The sequence below is a fragment of the Octopus sinensis genome, linkage group LG23 (genome assembly GCF_006345805.1).
Source record: "Octopus sinensis linkage group LG23, ASM634580v1, whole genome shotgun sequence".
NCBI classification, from domain to species: domain Eukaryota; kingdom Metazoa; phylum Mollusca; class Cephalopoda; order Octopoda; family Octopodidae; genus Octopus; species Octopus sinensis.
This window is the reverse complement of record NC_043019.1, coordinates 199,685-214,684: the sequence shown is the minus strand read 5'-3', so window position 1 is coordinate 214,684 and position 15,000 is coordinate 199,685. Positions and strand designations below refer to the sequence as shown.

The window sequence follows — 15,000 nt, the reverse complement described above, 5'->3', positions numbered from 1 at the left end:
ATGTATTGGCTTAAGTCTTTCATTGTTTGATTTGACACATAGTGGTTTTGTCTCTAATTTAATATAATATATATTTATATATTCTCAAATGATCTTTGTACTTGTGATATTTTACTGTTTTACCACCATATCTTCGTGAGTTACTTTTGAGTAAACATTATCTGGGAGAATTTTTCTTAAAGTAGTGGAAATAGCTAAAAAAAACATTTTGGCTGCTATTTCTAAAAGTTCAGTATGTGGCAAAGTAATTTATTTTACTAAGCCCTAGAGGACAAACAAACGGATTAAGTCGATTATATTGACCCAAGTGCGTAACTGGTACTTATTTAATCGACCCTGAAAGGATGAAAGGCAAAGTCGATCTCGGCGGAATTTGAACTCAGAATTTAACGGTAGACAAAATACCGGTACGTATTTCGCCCGCTGTGCTAGCGATTCTGCCGGTTCGCCGCCCTTATATAAATACAGTTTTGAATGCTGTATATCGACAATGATACATAAAAAAAGTAACGCTTGAATGTTCTGAATATTAGACATTTCATATTAAATTTAGAGCATTCTGGTTTCTGATACGATTCCTGTGTTCATCTTCTTGGTTTATTGATATCTTCCGTAATATCAAATAACCCAAAACTTTCATTGTGACAGCTCGTCGGAGCGACATTTCATGCTCTAAATAATACATACCCGGTTACATAACAAGACCTGCATCATGGAGGAATTTAGATCTGTGCATTTTCTTGCTAATGTTGACGCTCATAATTTTATAATTATCCACCCCACCCCCCTGCTTCCCTCCGTTTTCCCCTGCAGTCTCAGAGTAACTGAAAAGTGTCAATGAACGCTTCCGGTTCTCAACTGTAAACTTTTTTATAAGTAGAATGATATATAAGTCAGGTGTATACGAAGATTTAAAGTACAGATTACCTTTATCACTGCGTTAAGTTACTTCTTCAGGAATCCATTATACGCACGCACATACATAGACACACATACACAAACAAACACATACACACGCAGACACACAAACACACACACAAATACATATATATACACAGGCATACACACACATACTCAAGCACACACACACAAACGCAAATGTTTGTATTTTGTGTATATGTATGTAATATATTTATATATTTATATGTGATATATTATATATATATATATATATATATATATATATATATATATATATATAGTTTCAGCCTAGCGCGGCCGGTCATTATATAATACTATATATATATAGATTATATATATATAATATATATATATATATAGATATATATATAAATATATTATATATATATATATATATATAATATATATCTAATCCAAACGGGGAAAACAAAAAAACAACAACAGTGGAACAATTACAGTATTATTATTAATAGGCGCTCAGGAAATATGGAAGCAGGAGAGGATGACGTTTCGAGCGGAGCTCTTCGTCGGGAACATAAAGAAGGAAGAGAGAGAGAGGAAAGAAAGATCCAAAGCGGGCAACAGGAGATGGAGAAAAAAACGACTGTGTTTACGAAGTACACATGGTGAAAGGCGGAAGTTTACGATAAACAAGAGCAAAGTAGGTTTTTTAAAGCCAAAAGAGTGGAGACAGGGTGGGTAACGAAACAGATGTGTGTGTATGTGTGGAGTGTGTGCGTGTGCGTGTGTGTATGTGTGTGTGAGGCGAGATAAAAAAACAAAAAAATATATGTATGTGTTAGTGTGTGCGTCTGTGTGTAGGCGTGTGAGGTAGGGCGAGACAGTATAGGCATAGCAGACAGTGGTCAGTAGTAAGAAAATGAAGGAAGGAGGAAGGGAGGGAGGGGAAGGGGTGGGGGCGTATGTAGCGTGCCAGCGTGTGTTGAGTAGTAGTGTGTGTGTTGTCCAGTGTCGTGGTAGTATTAATGGCGAGTAGATTTGAATGTGGTGTAAGAGTAATGTATATATTTAGCAAGGTGTGTGTGTGAGGGGGTGTGTGTATGTGTGCGCGTGTGTGGTAACAAAAAAGGGGGGGTTAGGAAAAAAGGACTCCAGCTGAGGGGAAGATGGAAGAGTGGTCCCGCGGAGACGGGCGTGGGAGAACCCAACGACAAGCGACCGGTCCCAGGAACGAGGGGAGGTCTCGTCGGGTCCAAGAGCGAGGTGCATGCAGCGCGTATGCGTGCGCGAACCGGTGCAAGCGCGTGTGTGCGCGCGCCTGCGAGTATGCGCGTAAGTATGTATGTGTGTGGATGTGTGAGTGTGTCTGTGTGTATGTCTGGATGTCAGTGTGTCCGATGAATGTATGTGAGTATGTGGTATATATGTGTGTGCATAGATGTATGTCCGTGTTTGTGTGTGTGTGGTGGTGTATGAGTGTGTATGTATGGACGTGTGGGTGTGTGGAAGTGTGTGTATGTGCATGTGTGTGCGCGTACATACAGGTGTGTGAGTGAGTGTGTGTGTGTGTATGTATGTGGGAGTGTGTTAGTAGTGTGTGTAGGATGCATGTATGTGTATGGGTGTATGTATGTGTGTGCGTATGTATGTATGTGTACGTGCGTGTGTGTGTGTGTGTATGCGTGTAGGTGTGCGCGTGTGCATGCATGCATGCATGTGCGTATGTGTGTGTGTGTGCATGTGTGTGGGTATATATGTATGTGCGTATATGTGTGTGTATGTGCGTACATGTGTGTGTGTATGTAGGTGTGTAGGCGTGTGTGTATAGGTGTATGTATGTAAGTATGTATGGGTGTGTCCGTGTATGTGTGTGTATGTATGTGTGTGTATGTAGGTGTGTGGGCGTGTGTATATAGGTGTATGTATGTATGTCTGGGTGTGTCCGTGCATGTTTGTGTGTGTGTGTGTGTGTATGTATGTGTATGTAGGTGTGTGTGTACGTGTGTAATGTATGTGTGTATGCGTGTGTGTTCGTGGTATGTGCGTATGCGTGTGTGTGTATGTATGTAGGTGCGGTATGTATGTGTGTGGGAGTGTAGGTGGTGTGTGTGTGCGTGTGCGTGTTTATGTGGTGTGTGCGTATGTGAGTGTGAGTGTATGTGGGTTGTTTGTCATGCATGTGTGTGCGCGTGCAGGCGAGTTTGTGTGTAAGTATTGGGTGGTGTGTATGTTTGTGTGAGTGTGTATGTGTGTATGTCTGTGTGTATGTATGTGCGTATTGGAGTATGTACGTATGGGTGTGTATGTGTATGGGTGTGTATGTATGTATGTGTGTGTGTGTGCATGTGTATAAGTATATGTGTGTGTGCGTATGTGTGTGTATGTGGTATGTGTGTGTGTTTATGTATGTGTGTATGATTGTGTGTAGGCGTGTGTGTGTAGATGTATGTATGTATGGGTGTGTGTCTGTGTGTGTTTGTGTGTGTGTGTAGGTAGGTGTGTGTGTCTGAGTGAGGGTATGGCTGTGTAGGTGTGTGTGTGTATGAATGTAAGTGTGTGTGTGTACAAGTGTAATGTATGTATGTGGGTGTGTGTGTGTGTATGTGTACGTGTGCGTGTGTATGTGTGTGTGTGTATGCGTGTGAGTGTGAGTGTATGGGTGTATGTCTGTGTGTGTGTATGTCTGAAGTAGGTATGTGTGTGTATGTATGTATGTGTGTGTGTGTGCGGGTATGTTTGTGTGTGTGTATGTGTGTGTGTGAGTAGGTGTGCGTGTATGTATGTGCGTAGGGATGCATGCGAGTGTGTGGGTATGTATGCATACATACGCACGCGCACATCCGAAGCAAGCCCACACACACGAAGCGCGCTCACGCACACAACGCACAAGCAATACAACGCAAGCCCATGGGGCCGACCAAGCCCCCAGCGCGCGCCAAGGCGCGCGAGCGCAAAGGCCCTCGAACGACCCGCTACGCGGGAACCGAGGATCCATCAGCCAAAACCGGAAAGCAGAAAAGAGGGGGGGCGCTGCCTGGATGCAAAAAGGTGTATGTGTGTGTGCATTCAGTGTAAGGGTGTGCATGTGTGGGTATGTATGTATGTGTGTGCCTACATGTATGTGTGCATGTGTGTGTGTGTGAAGTATGTACGTGCGGTGTGTGTGTGTGAGTGTGTGTGTATGTATGTGCGTATGTATGTGTGTATGTATGTGTGTATGTATGTCTGTGTGTGTGTGTGTGTGTGTAAGTATGTATGTGTGTGTATGTATGTATGTGTGTGTGTATGTGCATGTTGGTTTGTATGTTAGTGTGTGCATGTATGTCTATAAGTGTGTGTGATTAAATGTGTGAATGTATGTACGTAGATGGGTCTACGTATGTGTGTGTGTGAACAGGCGTGTGGGAGGTAGGTAGGTGTGTGTGTGTGGGTGGTGTATCCAGGAAACAAAAAAAAAAAAAAAAAAGCGGACCTCAAGAGGAGGGGCTGTGTTAAGTCCATGTGGGGTAGTAGTTTGTAGGGTGAAGATGTAGCGTTGCTCCAAGTGGAGCCTGGAAAGTGGGCGACCATTGTGGGGGGCGAGACCAAACACTGAGATGTCATCTAGGGAATGGCCGGCCGAGCGGAAGTGGCGTGCGACGGGAGAAAAAGAGTGTAGGCGAACGTCCCTCAAATGTTCAGTGAAACGGTCAGACAACCGGCGTCCCGTCTGTCCTACATACAGCATCCCACATAGGTTGCATTTAATGCAGTAAATAAGGCAGGACGAGGTGCACGTAAAAGAGTGCCTAATGCGTACAGTATGCTGGTTGGAGCCGGTGACAGCGGTGGTGTTGGTGATGAAGGGGCAAGTGTTGCAGCGGGATCTAGAGCAAGGGAATGATCCGTGTGGGGCTGAGGGGGAAGGAGAGAGGGTGCTGTGGACCAGGATGTCACGCAGATTGCGGGCTCGTTTGAAGGAGGACAGGAGTGGGTTAGGGAAAATGGGGCGGGTGGTGGGATCAAGCTGGAGGCGACGGAAGGCACGTAGTATCTTGCGACGAAGGGGTAGGGTAGAGGGGTGGAAAAGGAGGGGGAAGGGGTGCGGTTGGGTGGGGGCGGGGGAAGGAGACAGGGCGGTAGTGCGGTCGATGCGACGGGCGCGGGTGAGGGCATCAGAGAGGGTATGGGTGGGTAACCTCGGAGTCTGAACATGCGGGCCAGGTATTGAGATTGGGTCTCGAAATCCTGGTCGCGGCTGCACAAACGTCGGAGGCGGAGGAACTGGGAGTAGGGGATGGCTCGTTTGGTGTGGAAGGGGTGGGAGGAAGAGAAGTTGAGATAGAGGTGGGAATCCGTAGGTTTAAAAAGGCGGTGGTGAGAGAGCTGGAGGGGTGATCGATGCGGAGAGAGATGTCAAGGAAGTTGACAGAGGTGTTGGAGATGGTGGAGGTGAATTGAAGAGAGGTGTGAAGTTGGAAAGAAAGAGATGAATTGGCAGAGAAGTTCACGGGAAAGGGAGGTGGCACCTACGCAGTCGTCGATATAGCGACCGTATAGTTCGGGGGTCGGCCCAGAGAACTGGGAGAACACTTGGGCCTCAATGTAGCCAAGAAAGAGATTGGCGAAATTGGGGCCCATCCTAGTTCCCATCGCGACCCCGGACACCTGTTGGTACGTTTCCCCGGCGAACGTGAAGCAATTGAGGGTGAGGACGAGCTCAGCCAAACGGAGAAGGGTGGGGGTGCTGGGGTGGGGTCGGGACGACGGTCGAGGAAGTGTTGGAGGGCTAGGAGACCGTCATTGTGGGGAATCACTGTGTACAGGGATTTTACATCTAAAGTGAAGAGGAGGTGTGAGGGGCTGGAAGGGAAGGAAAAGGAATTGAAGAGACGGAGGGCGTGGTTGGTGTCGTGTATGTGGGATGGGAGGGCTGCGACTAAGGGGACAGGATGCGGTCGAGGTATAGGGAGATGAGTTCAGTGGGGCAATTACAGGCAGAGACTATGGGACGGCCAGGATTAGAGGGTTTATGGATCTTGGGAAGGAAGTAGATGGTGGAGGTGCGGGGTGTGCGCACGATGAGGTTGGTGGTGGTGGGGTGGAGGGCGGAGGAGGAGATGAGGTCGCGGATGGTGGAGGACACTCACTGTTGGTAGGAGGAGGTGGGATCGGAGGGGAGGAGGCGATAGAAGAGGGGATTTTGAAGCTGGTTGAGCGCTTTTTCCCTGTATAGGTCCGCGCGCCACACTACCACTGCCCCGCCTTTGTCCGCCGGTTTGATGACAATGTCATTACGTCGGCGGAGGTGGCGAAGGGCAATGGATTCGGCTCGAGTGAGGTTGGCTCGGCGGGGTCTTGGTTCAAAGTTGAAACGGTGGACCAAAGCGTTGCAGTCATGTACAAACGAATCTAGGCTACTGAAAAGGCCTGGGGGCGGCGTCCAGATGGATGGACGACGCCCCAGCTCCAAAAGGCAATCCTGATTGTTGTGACGCTGCGGGGACGCGTGGTAGTATGCGCAAAGTTTGAGGCGGCGCAGGAACAGGTTGACGTCCGCCCGAGTCTCGAACTCATCACAGTGGCGCGTGAGTGGCGTGAAGCGGAGACCCTTACTGAGGAGGGAGCGCTCAGCGGCGGAGAGGGGGAGGTTGGGGGTATAGTGACAACAGCGCGAGGAAGCGGGGTGGTGGGAGGACTAGGGGCAGGCAGAGGGGGTGCAGGGGTGTGAAGGGGAGGGTAGGGGTGGTTGGGTGAAGATGGGTTAGGCGTAGGAAGGTCACGGTGGGGGGTGTGGGGGTCCGTGGAAGGGTGGGGTAGGTGCGAAGGAGGGGGGGAACAGTGGGGGAGGATGGGGAAGGGGGTGAGGGGTTGAGGAGGAGGTGGAGTTTTTTGTTTTTTGTGTCTGTGAGGTAGTTGGTGGTTGAGATTAAGAATGAAGCGGAGGATAGGTTGGGTGAAGAGTGGAGGGCAGAGGGCGGAGAGAAGGAGGTAGGCCTGGGGAAGTTGATGGTCGAGGGAGTCAAGGAGGGGGCGGGTGGTGCGGATGGTGGCGCGGAGGAGGGAGCGGGAGGTACGAGCGAGGGTGGGTTCGATGAAGGGGGAGGAATAGGGGGTAGCGTGGAACTTCAAGAGGAAACCGCGGGGTGTGACATGATGGCGGAGGCAACGGCTAAGAAAGGAAAGATGGCTAGAATGGCGAGTTTTCTTAAAAAGCAAGCGGGAAAGTTTTATAGCAGGTGCGGAACATTGTGGGGGGAAGAACGCGAGGTAGCGGCTAAGGAGGGATTGAAGGTGTTGGACGAACGAGTGCAAGTCAGGCATGATGAGAAGTGGTGGCAAACAGGTAAAGGTGGGTGGTGGCGAAACAGGAAAAAGGAGAGACAACAGGAAAACAACAAAAGAAGAAAAAGGGTGAAGACAGTTTGAAAACAATAGAAAAAAGTTGAAAAAAGTCAGGAAAGAGATTTGAGAGTCAACGGACAGATTAGGTAATGATTTTCAATCACGATAATGGCGGTACTCCGGAAGAAGGTTGCAGGTGATCCGTGGGTCAGGAAGAATGGTAACAATAATCCGTAGGTGCAAAAATCCGGGAATTGGTATCCAAGGTACAAGGGGTCCGTGTAGGCGCGCAGTGGTATAATTTTAATCCAAACGGGAAAACAAAAAAACAACAACAGTGGAACAATTACAGTATTATTATTAATAGGCGCTCAGGAAATATGGAAGCAGGAAGGTATGACGTTTCGAGCGGAGCTCTTCGTCGGAAACATAAAGAAGGAAGAGAGAGGAAAGAAAGATCCCAAGCGGGCAACAGATGGAGAAAAAAACGACTGGTGTTACGAAGTCACATGGTGAAAGGCGGAAGTTTACGATAACAAGAGCAAAGTAGGTTTTTAAAGCCAAAAGAGTGGAGACAGGTTGGTAAACGAACAGATGTGTGTGTGTATGTGTGAGTGTGTGCGTGTGCGTGTGTGTATGTGTGTGTGAGGCGAGATAAAAAAACAAAAAATATATGTATGTGTTAGTGTGTGCGTCTGTGTGTAGGCGTGTGAGGTAGGGCGAGACAGTAGTAGGCATAGCAGACAGTGGTCAGTAGTAAGAAAATGAAGGAAGGAGGAAGGGAGAGAGGGGAAGGGGTGGGGGCGTATGTAGCGTGCCAGCGTGTGTTGAGTAGTAGTGTGTGTGTGTGTCCAGTGTCGTGGTAGTATTAATGGCGAGTAGATTTGAATGTGTGTAAGAGTAATGTATATATTTAAGCAATGTGTGTGTGTATGTGTGCGCGTGTGTGTAACAAAAAAGGGGGGGTTTAAGGAAAAAGGACTCCAGCTGAGGGGAAGATGGAAGAGTGGTCCCGCGGAGACGGGCGTGGGAGAACCCAACGACAGGCGACGGTCCCAGGAACGAGCGGGAGGTCTCGTCGGGTCCAAGAGCGAGGTGCATGCAGCGCGTATGCGTGCGCGAACCGGCGCAAGCGCGTGTGTGCGCGCGCCTGCGAGTATGCGCGTAAGTATGTATGTGTGTGGATGTGTGAGTGTGTCTGTGTGTATGTCTGGATGTCAGTGTGTCCGATGAATGTATGTGAGTATGTGTGTATATATGTGTGTGCATAGATGTATGTCCGTGTGTGTGTGTGTGTGTGTATGTGTGAGTGTGTATGTATGTACGTGTGGGTGTGTGGAAGTGTGTGTATGTGCATGTGTGTGCACGTACATACAGGTGTGTGAGTGAGTGTGTGTGTGTGTATGTATGTGTGAGTGTGTATGTATGTGTGTGTAGGATGCATGTATGTGTATGGGTGTATGTATGTGTGTGTGTATGTATGTATGTGTACGTGCGTGTGTGTGTGTGTATGCGTGTAGGTGTGCGCGTGTAGGTGTGCGCGTGTGCATGCATGCATGCATGTGCGCATGTGGGTGTGTGTGCATGTGTGTGGGTATATATGTATGTGCGTATATGTGTGTGTATGTGCGTACATGTGTGTGTGTGTATGCATGTGTGTGTATGTAGGTGTGTAGGCGTGTGTGTATAGTGTATGTATGTAAGTATGTATGGTTGTGTCCGTGTATGTGTGGTGTATGTAGGTGTGTGGCGTGTGTATATAGGTGTATGTATGTATGTCTGGGTGTGTCCGTGCATGTTTGTGTGTGTGTGTGTTTGTGTATGCATGTGTATGTAGGTGTGTGTGTACGTGTGTAATGTATGTGTGTATGCGTGTGTGTGCGTGTGTATGCGTGCGTGTGTGTATGTAGGTGCGTATGTATGTGTGTGGGAGTGTAGGTGTGCGTGTGCGTGTGCGTGTTTATGTTGGTGTGTGCGTATGTGAGTGTGAGTGTATGGGTGTTTGTCATGCATGTGTGTGCGCGTGCAGGCGAGTTTGTGTGTAAGTATGTGATATATATATATATATACATATATATATTATACATATATAATTATATATATATATTTTTATATATATATATGTATGGATGTAATGTATTTATATAATATATATAATATTATATATATGTATAGGTAAAAATAGAAAAATCAACGAAAATGCATATTGTAGATATAAAAAGGTTATTTATGACAGGTAGTGACAAATATATACATTCAGAGTAATACTAGTCAAAAAGGTCATTATTATTGATGATTATAAGAAGTTAATAATAATAATAATAATAATAAGGTATTATATATATATATATATATATATATATATATATACCCATATATACATTTATAGGTATATATGTATTTGGGTGAATGTGTGTGGTTTGTGTGTGTTTGTGTGTGTGTGTGTATGTGTGTGTGTGTGTGTGTGCAATGAGAAAAAACACTGACGTTGTTTAGAGTCGCATAATAGTATTTTTACAGAGACATACTTACTTTCACGAGGCATCTGTACTTTCAGCTTATATGTATCTGTCAAATTTTCGTTGTCTCTAGGATTTTTTATTTTATTTTACACTAAGTAAATTTATTTTATAGTAAACGACGAAACGACGACGGATTAAAAACGATAAGCATATACATGCAACAAAAAAACACACACACACACCTAAATAAATATAAATAAATATACACCTGGATGGAAGCACTCCGTCGGTTACGACGACGAGGGTTCCGGTTGAACCGAATCAACGGAACAGCCTGCTCGTGAAATTAACGTGTAAGTGGCTGAGCACTCCACAGACACGTGTACCCTTAACGCAGTTCTCGGGGATATTCAGCGTGACACAGAGAGTGACAAGGCCGGCCCTTTGAGATACAGGTATTACAGAAAGAGGAAGTAGGAGTGAGAGAAAGTTGTGGTGAAAGAGTACAGCAGGGATCACCACCATCCCCTGCCCGAGCCTCGTGGAGCTTTTAGGTGTTTTCGCTCAATAAACACTCACAACGCCCGGTCTGGGAATCGAAACCGCGATCCTATGACCGCGAGTCTGCTACCCTAACCACTGGGCCATTGCGCCTCCACAAATATACACCTACACACATACACAATCATACGCAAGCACACAACTCACGCCAACACGTAATTATGCTTCTCTGCGTGTGGAGAGAATAAGATTGAACGAATGAGCGAGTAAGAGACAGAGAGAGAGAGGGTGAGAGAGAGAGAGTGAGAGAAAGAGGTAGAGAGCTCAATGCTTACCAAAATAAAAAAAAATTCGATATAATTTAGTTCAAAGCTGTATCGTCGCTGGAGGTTACAGAATGGTAAATCACGTTCTTGGACTTTGCCTCTGAACGTTTCTGTTTTATAGTAGAATGTGGCCTTAAAGTGCATTTAAAGCATTAGAAAAAAATCCATTAATCGCTGGAAAATATATGCAAAGAATATTCGTGACAACTCTCTAGATTATCTAAATACATGCAATAAGAAAAATAAAACAACTCGATAAAATGTTTATATGAATATATATCTTCTCAGTCTATTAAGATTTAGTTTCTTTTCTGCATGCACAGCTATATACGAACACATAGAAACATACATGCATGCATGCACACTTATGAAAATCAGCGAATGTTAAACTATTCATGTGCTTTATTTATAGGGATGCATCGACAATCAATAACTAAAAAAAATATCGAATGTGTGATTGGTTGACTGGCATGTATTAAAACACACGCAAGTATACGATTAAGAATTCGATAAAGGGTAAATTGGGAATGGTTGATTAAACCGAAAATTCAGTGATAGAGAAGGGTATAATGGCAAAAACCTGTTGATGTAAGCACAGGCATAGTTGCGAGGTTACGAAGCACGCTTTAAAACTAAGTGGTTTCGGATTCAGTCCTACTGCATGTTACCTAGTTGACCAACGCCTTGTGGATTAAATTAGTAGATCAATGTATGAAGGTTCAACATGTATGTATATATATATATATATATATATAATATATATATAGATATATATATATATATATATATATATATATATATTATATATAGATATATATATTATATATATATATTTTATATATATATATATATATATATATATATATATATATATATATATATATATATAATATATATATATATATTATATATATATATATATTATATATATATATATATGTATATGTATATATATATATACAACGACCTCCACAGCGACCTCGAACACACAAGTGCAAACAAGAGTGACAGAGAAAGGCAGAAACAAGGAAAATGCCACTTTTATTTGAACACTATACAAATATTTCTTTAAAAAACATTTCTTTTAATTTTTCTAAATTAAATATTTAATCGTTACAGTTGAAAAGGTCTCAAAATGACCGAAACCAGTACTGAAATGTTCTTTATAAAATTATTTTAGCATTTTCTATCTTTACTTGTTTTTTTCATATATATATACTTTTTTTAAGCAGCAGAAAATTCAACAAAATCTGTTACTCTGAGTTTCTCGTTGCCGTCATCAGACAGTTTTTGCTATATATATATAATATAGATATATATATATATATATATATATATATATATATATATTAGTACAAAGTAAAATAGGGGTTATGGGTGTAACCCACTATGGGATAGCATTTATACAATATACTGTTGGTAAAGTACCCAGATTCTTAATACATAACTGCTTTTAATTGCAATGCAATTAACTCATTTATTGTATTAAACGGTGAAGGTAAAGACATATATTTACCGTAAATTTATAATACAAGTAAGAAAATGGAGAAACAAATTTAGTTTGTTCATCAACTTTCGATATTATAATTTTGGACTATTTATTCATTTAACAAAATGAGAACCTCAATAGCATACATATTCCATTTTCTTATTTGTGATATATATATATTATTTGTAAATATATATATATATATATTATATATATATATATTCTATATATATATATATATATATATCTATTATATATATTATATATATATAATATAGATAGATAGAGAGAGAGAGAGGGAGAGATTAGTTTAAGAGACAGAACCACCTTCAAGCAACTCAATCAACATTGAACGACGATATCAATGATAGAAGTATATAATATTAAATATTATCAGCTTAATACCTGCAATGATTCATATACATTAGTGGGAAATTCGTTATAGTACCACTAAATTGAATTCCTCTCTCTTGTGGACTCGGAAATAAATTCCCTAACATTAGAACCTGAAAATAAAACAGGTTTGTTATAAATATATATTTAGGTTTGAAATCGCTCTAATGAGTTTTTATTGATGTAAAAGTGATAGTACATAGTTAATTAAAGTAATTATCAAATAATATTCACCTAATTCAAAGTGTTTCGATTTCAACCTGAAGGTTTTCGGTCTCTTGGAGGTTTTCGGTCTCTTGAAGGTTATCGGTCTCTTGAAAGTTCAGTATATTCAAAGAGCAGAAAAATGTGTGGCTTCTACAACAGTCGCTACGCAATTAGGAAAACCTGGACGAAGATTGTAAACGTGTGGGTGCTACCTTGTCGTCTGGGTGTGTCTTTGTTTAAATGTCTGTATGTGTAAGTATGTATGTTGTACTGTCATGGTATATGGTGTATGTGTGTATATACGTGTGTATGTTGTAGTGTGTGTATGTTTGATTAAAGGTATATGTGTGTATGTAAGCGTATGTTGTAGTGTGTATGTGTGTTAGCGATTACACAGGTATACAACCAAGCTTTTTACAATATTTTACGAGTAAAATATTTCATTTCCATTTACTGAATATAATATAAAAATATAGTCCAGTTATATGTATGCTGTTATGTTCTAAGTTCAAATTCCGCTGAGGTCGACTTTGCCTTTCATCCTTTCGGGGTCGATTAAATAAGTACCAGTTAGGCACTGATGTCGTCATAATCAATTTAATCCGTTTGTCTGTCCTTGTTTGTCCCCTCTGTGTTTAGCCCCTTGTAGGTAATAAAGAAATAGGTATTTTGTCTGCCGCTGTTGTAGTGTGTATGTGTGTTAGCGATTACACACAGTCTACTTATGTGAAATTATCACAGACTAAATACCTTTCTCCCGCAACTCCAATTCATTGCTCCATTCTTTCTTTTTTTTCTCTCTCTTTACGTCTCCTCCAAGGTGACCACCACCACTCTCAGTCAACCCATTTCCGTACAAACGTTTCTTATTTTATTTATTCATTAATATTGCTTACTTTCCTTATATGGGGAAATATCCTATCCTTAATATTTAAGTTCATACACACACACGCACACACATACATTCATACATACATACATACATACATACATACATACATACATACATGCATGCATGCATGCATGCATGCATACATACATACATACATACATACATACATACATGCATGCATACATACATACATACATACATACATACATGCATGCATGCATGCATACATACATACATACATACATACATACATGCATGCATGCATGCATGCATGCATACATACATACAAACATACATACATACATGCTTGCATACATACATACACACACATACATACACACAGACATACATGCATACATACATACATACACACACACGCACACACACACACACATACATACATACATACATACATACATACATGCATACATATATACATACACACATACACACATACACACATACACACATACACACATATACACACACACATACACACACACACACACACACACACACACATGCTCTCTCTCACATTTCCCCATTCATCACCCTCTTGTACTATCTTATATCCCTCCCCACCTCTACACACAGGATAATAATAAATTATTACTACCACTGGCCTAGCACAAAAAACGAATTAGTCATTCGACTATATTATTCATATAGAAATACAATAAGAGGCTTCCAAATAGGAAAGCGTTGTGCTAGAAAGAGCAGTAGAAATCTCAAAAGCCACACAAAAAAAAGGGATAAATTTTCATTCCTTTCGAGAATTTATCCTTTTTTTGTGGTTTTTGAAATTTCTACTGCTCTTTCTAGGACAACGCTTTCCTATTTGGAAGCCTCTAATTGTATTTCTATATGAATAATATAGTCTAATGACTAATTCGTTTTTTGTGCTAGGCCAGTGGTAGTAATTATTTATTATTATCCTATGTATTATGTTTATATATATATATATATATATATATATATAATTATAATTAAGTGTTAATTGCAACAAGTTGCTCAAAACCACATACCGAAAATATTAGAAATAGCAGCTAAATCGACCACTATTTTTCCTACTAATAAAAAGTCTCCACAAACAAACAGAATTTGTAACCTGTAATATGGCAAAAAAGGAAGAAAATAACGAAATCCCAGCCTTTTTTGCCATATTACAGGTTACAAATTCTGTTTGTTTGTGGAGACTTTTTATTAGTAGGAGAAATAGTGATCAATTTAGCTGCTATTTCTAATATCTTCGGAATATGGTTTTGAGCAACTTGTTGCAATTAACCCTTAATTATAATTATTATAACCCTTACCAAATAGGGTCTTTTCCATACCGATAAATCTACTAGGTGAAATTTATTAATGTTATTAAATTAATTATATTCCACCCTTTTTTGCATATATATATATATATCCACCCTTTTTTGCATATATATATATATATATACTTCAAAAATAAGGGTGAAAAATTGGATATTAATTTAATAACACCAATTCAACACCAAGCGATCCAGCGCACAAAAA

General features: G+C 41.6%; 1 protein-coding gene across 2 annotated transcripts in view; it reads right to left on the bottom strand.

The window, feature by feature from the left end:
* The window catches only part of LOC115223625 (exostosin-like 3), a 44,865-nt gene extending 32,075 nt beyond the window's left edge, over positions 1-12,790 (bottom strand). Inside the window, exons 1-2 of one of the 2 annotated variants that reach the window (XM_029794288.2) lie at positions 12,612-12,790; positions 12,390-12,490 (exon numbers count right to left, since the gene is read on the bottom strand). The gene's annotated coding sequence lies outside the window, so the exon portion shown is untranslated. The remainder of the gene's footprint in view (positions 1-12,389; positions 12,491-12,611) is intronic. The other variant, XM_029794289.2, reaches the window with a different exon arrangement.
* Between the last annotated feature and the right edge of the window lie 2,210 nt (positions 12,791-15,000).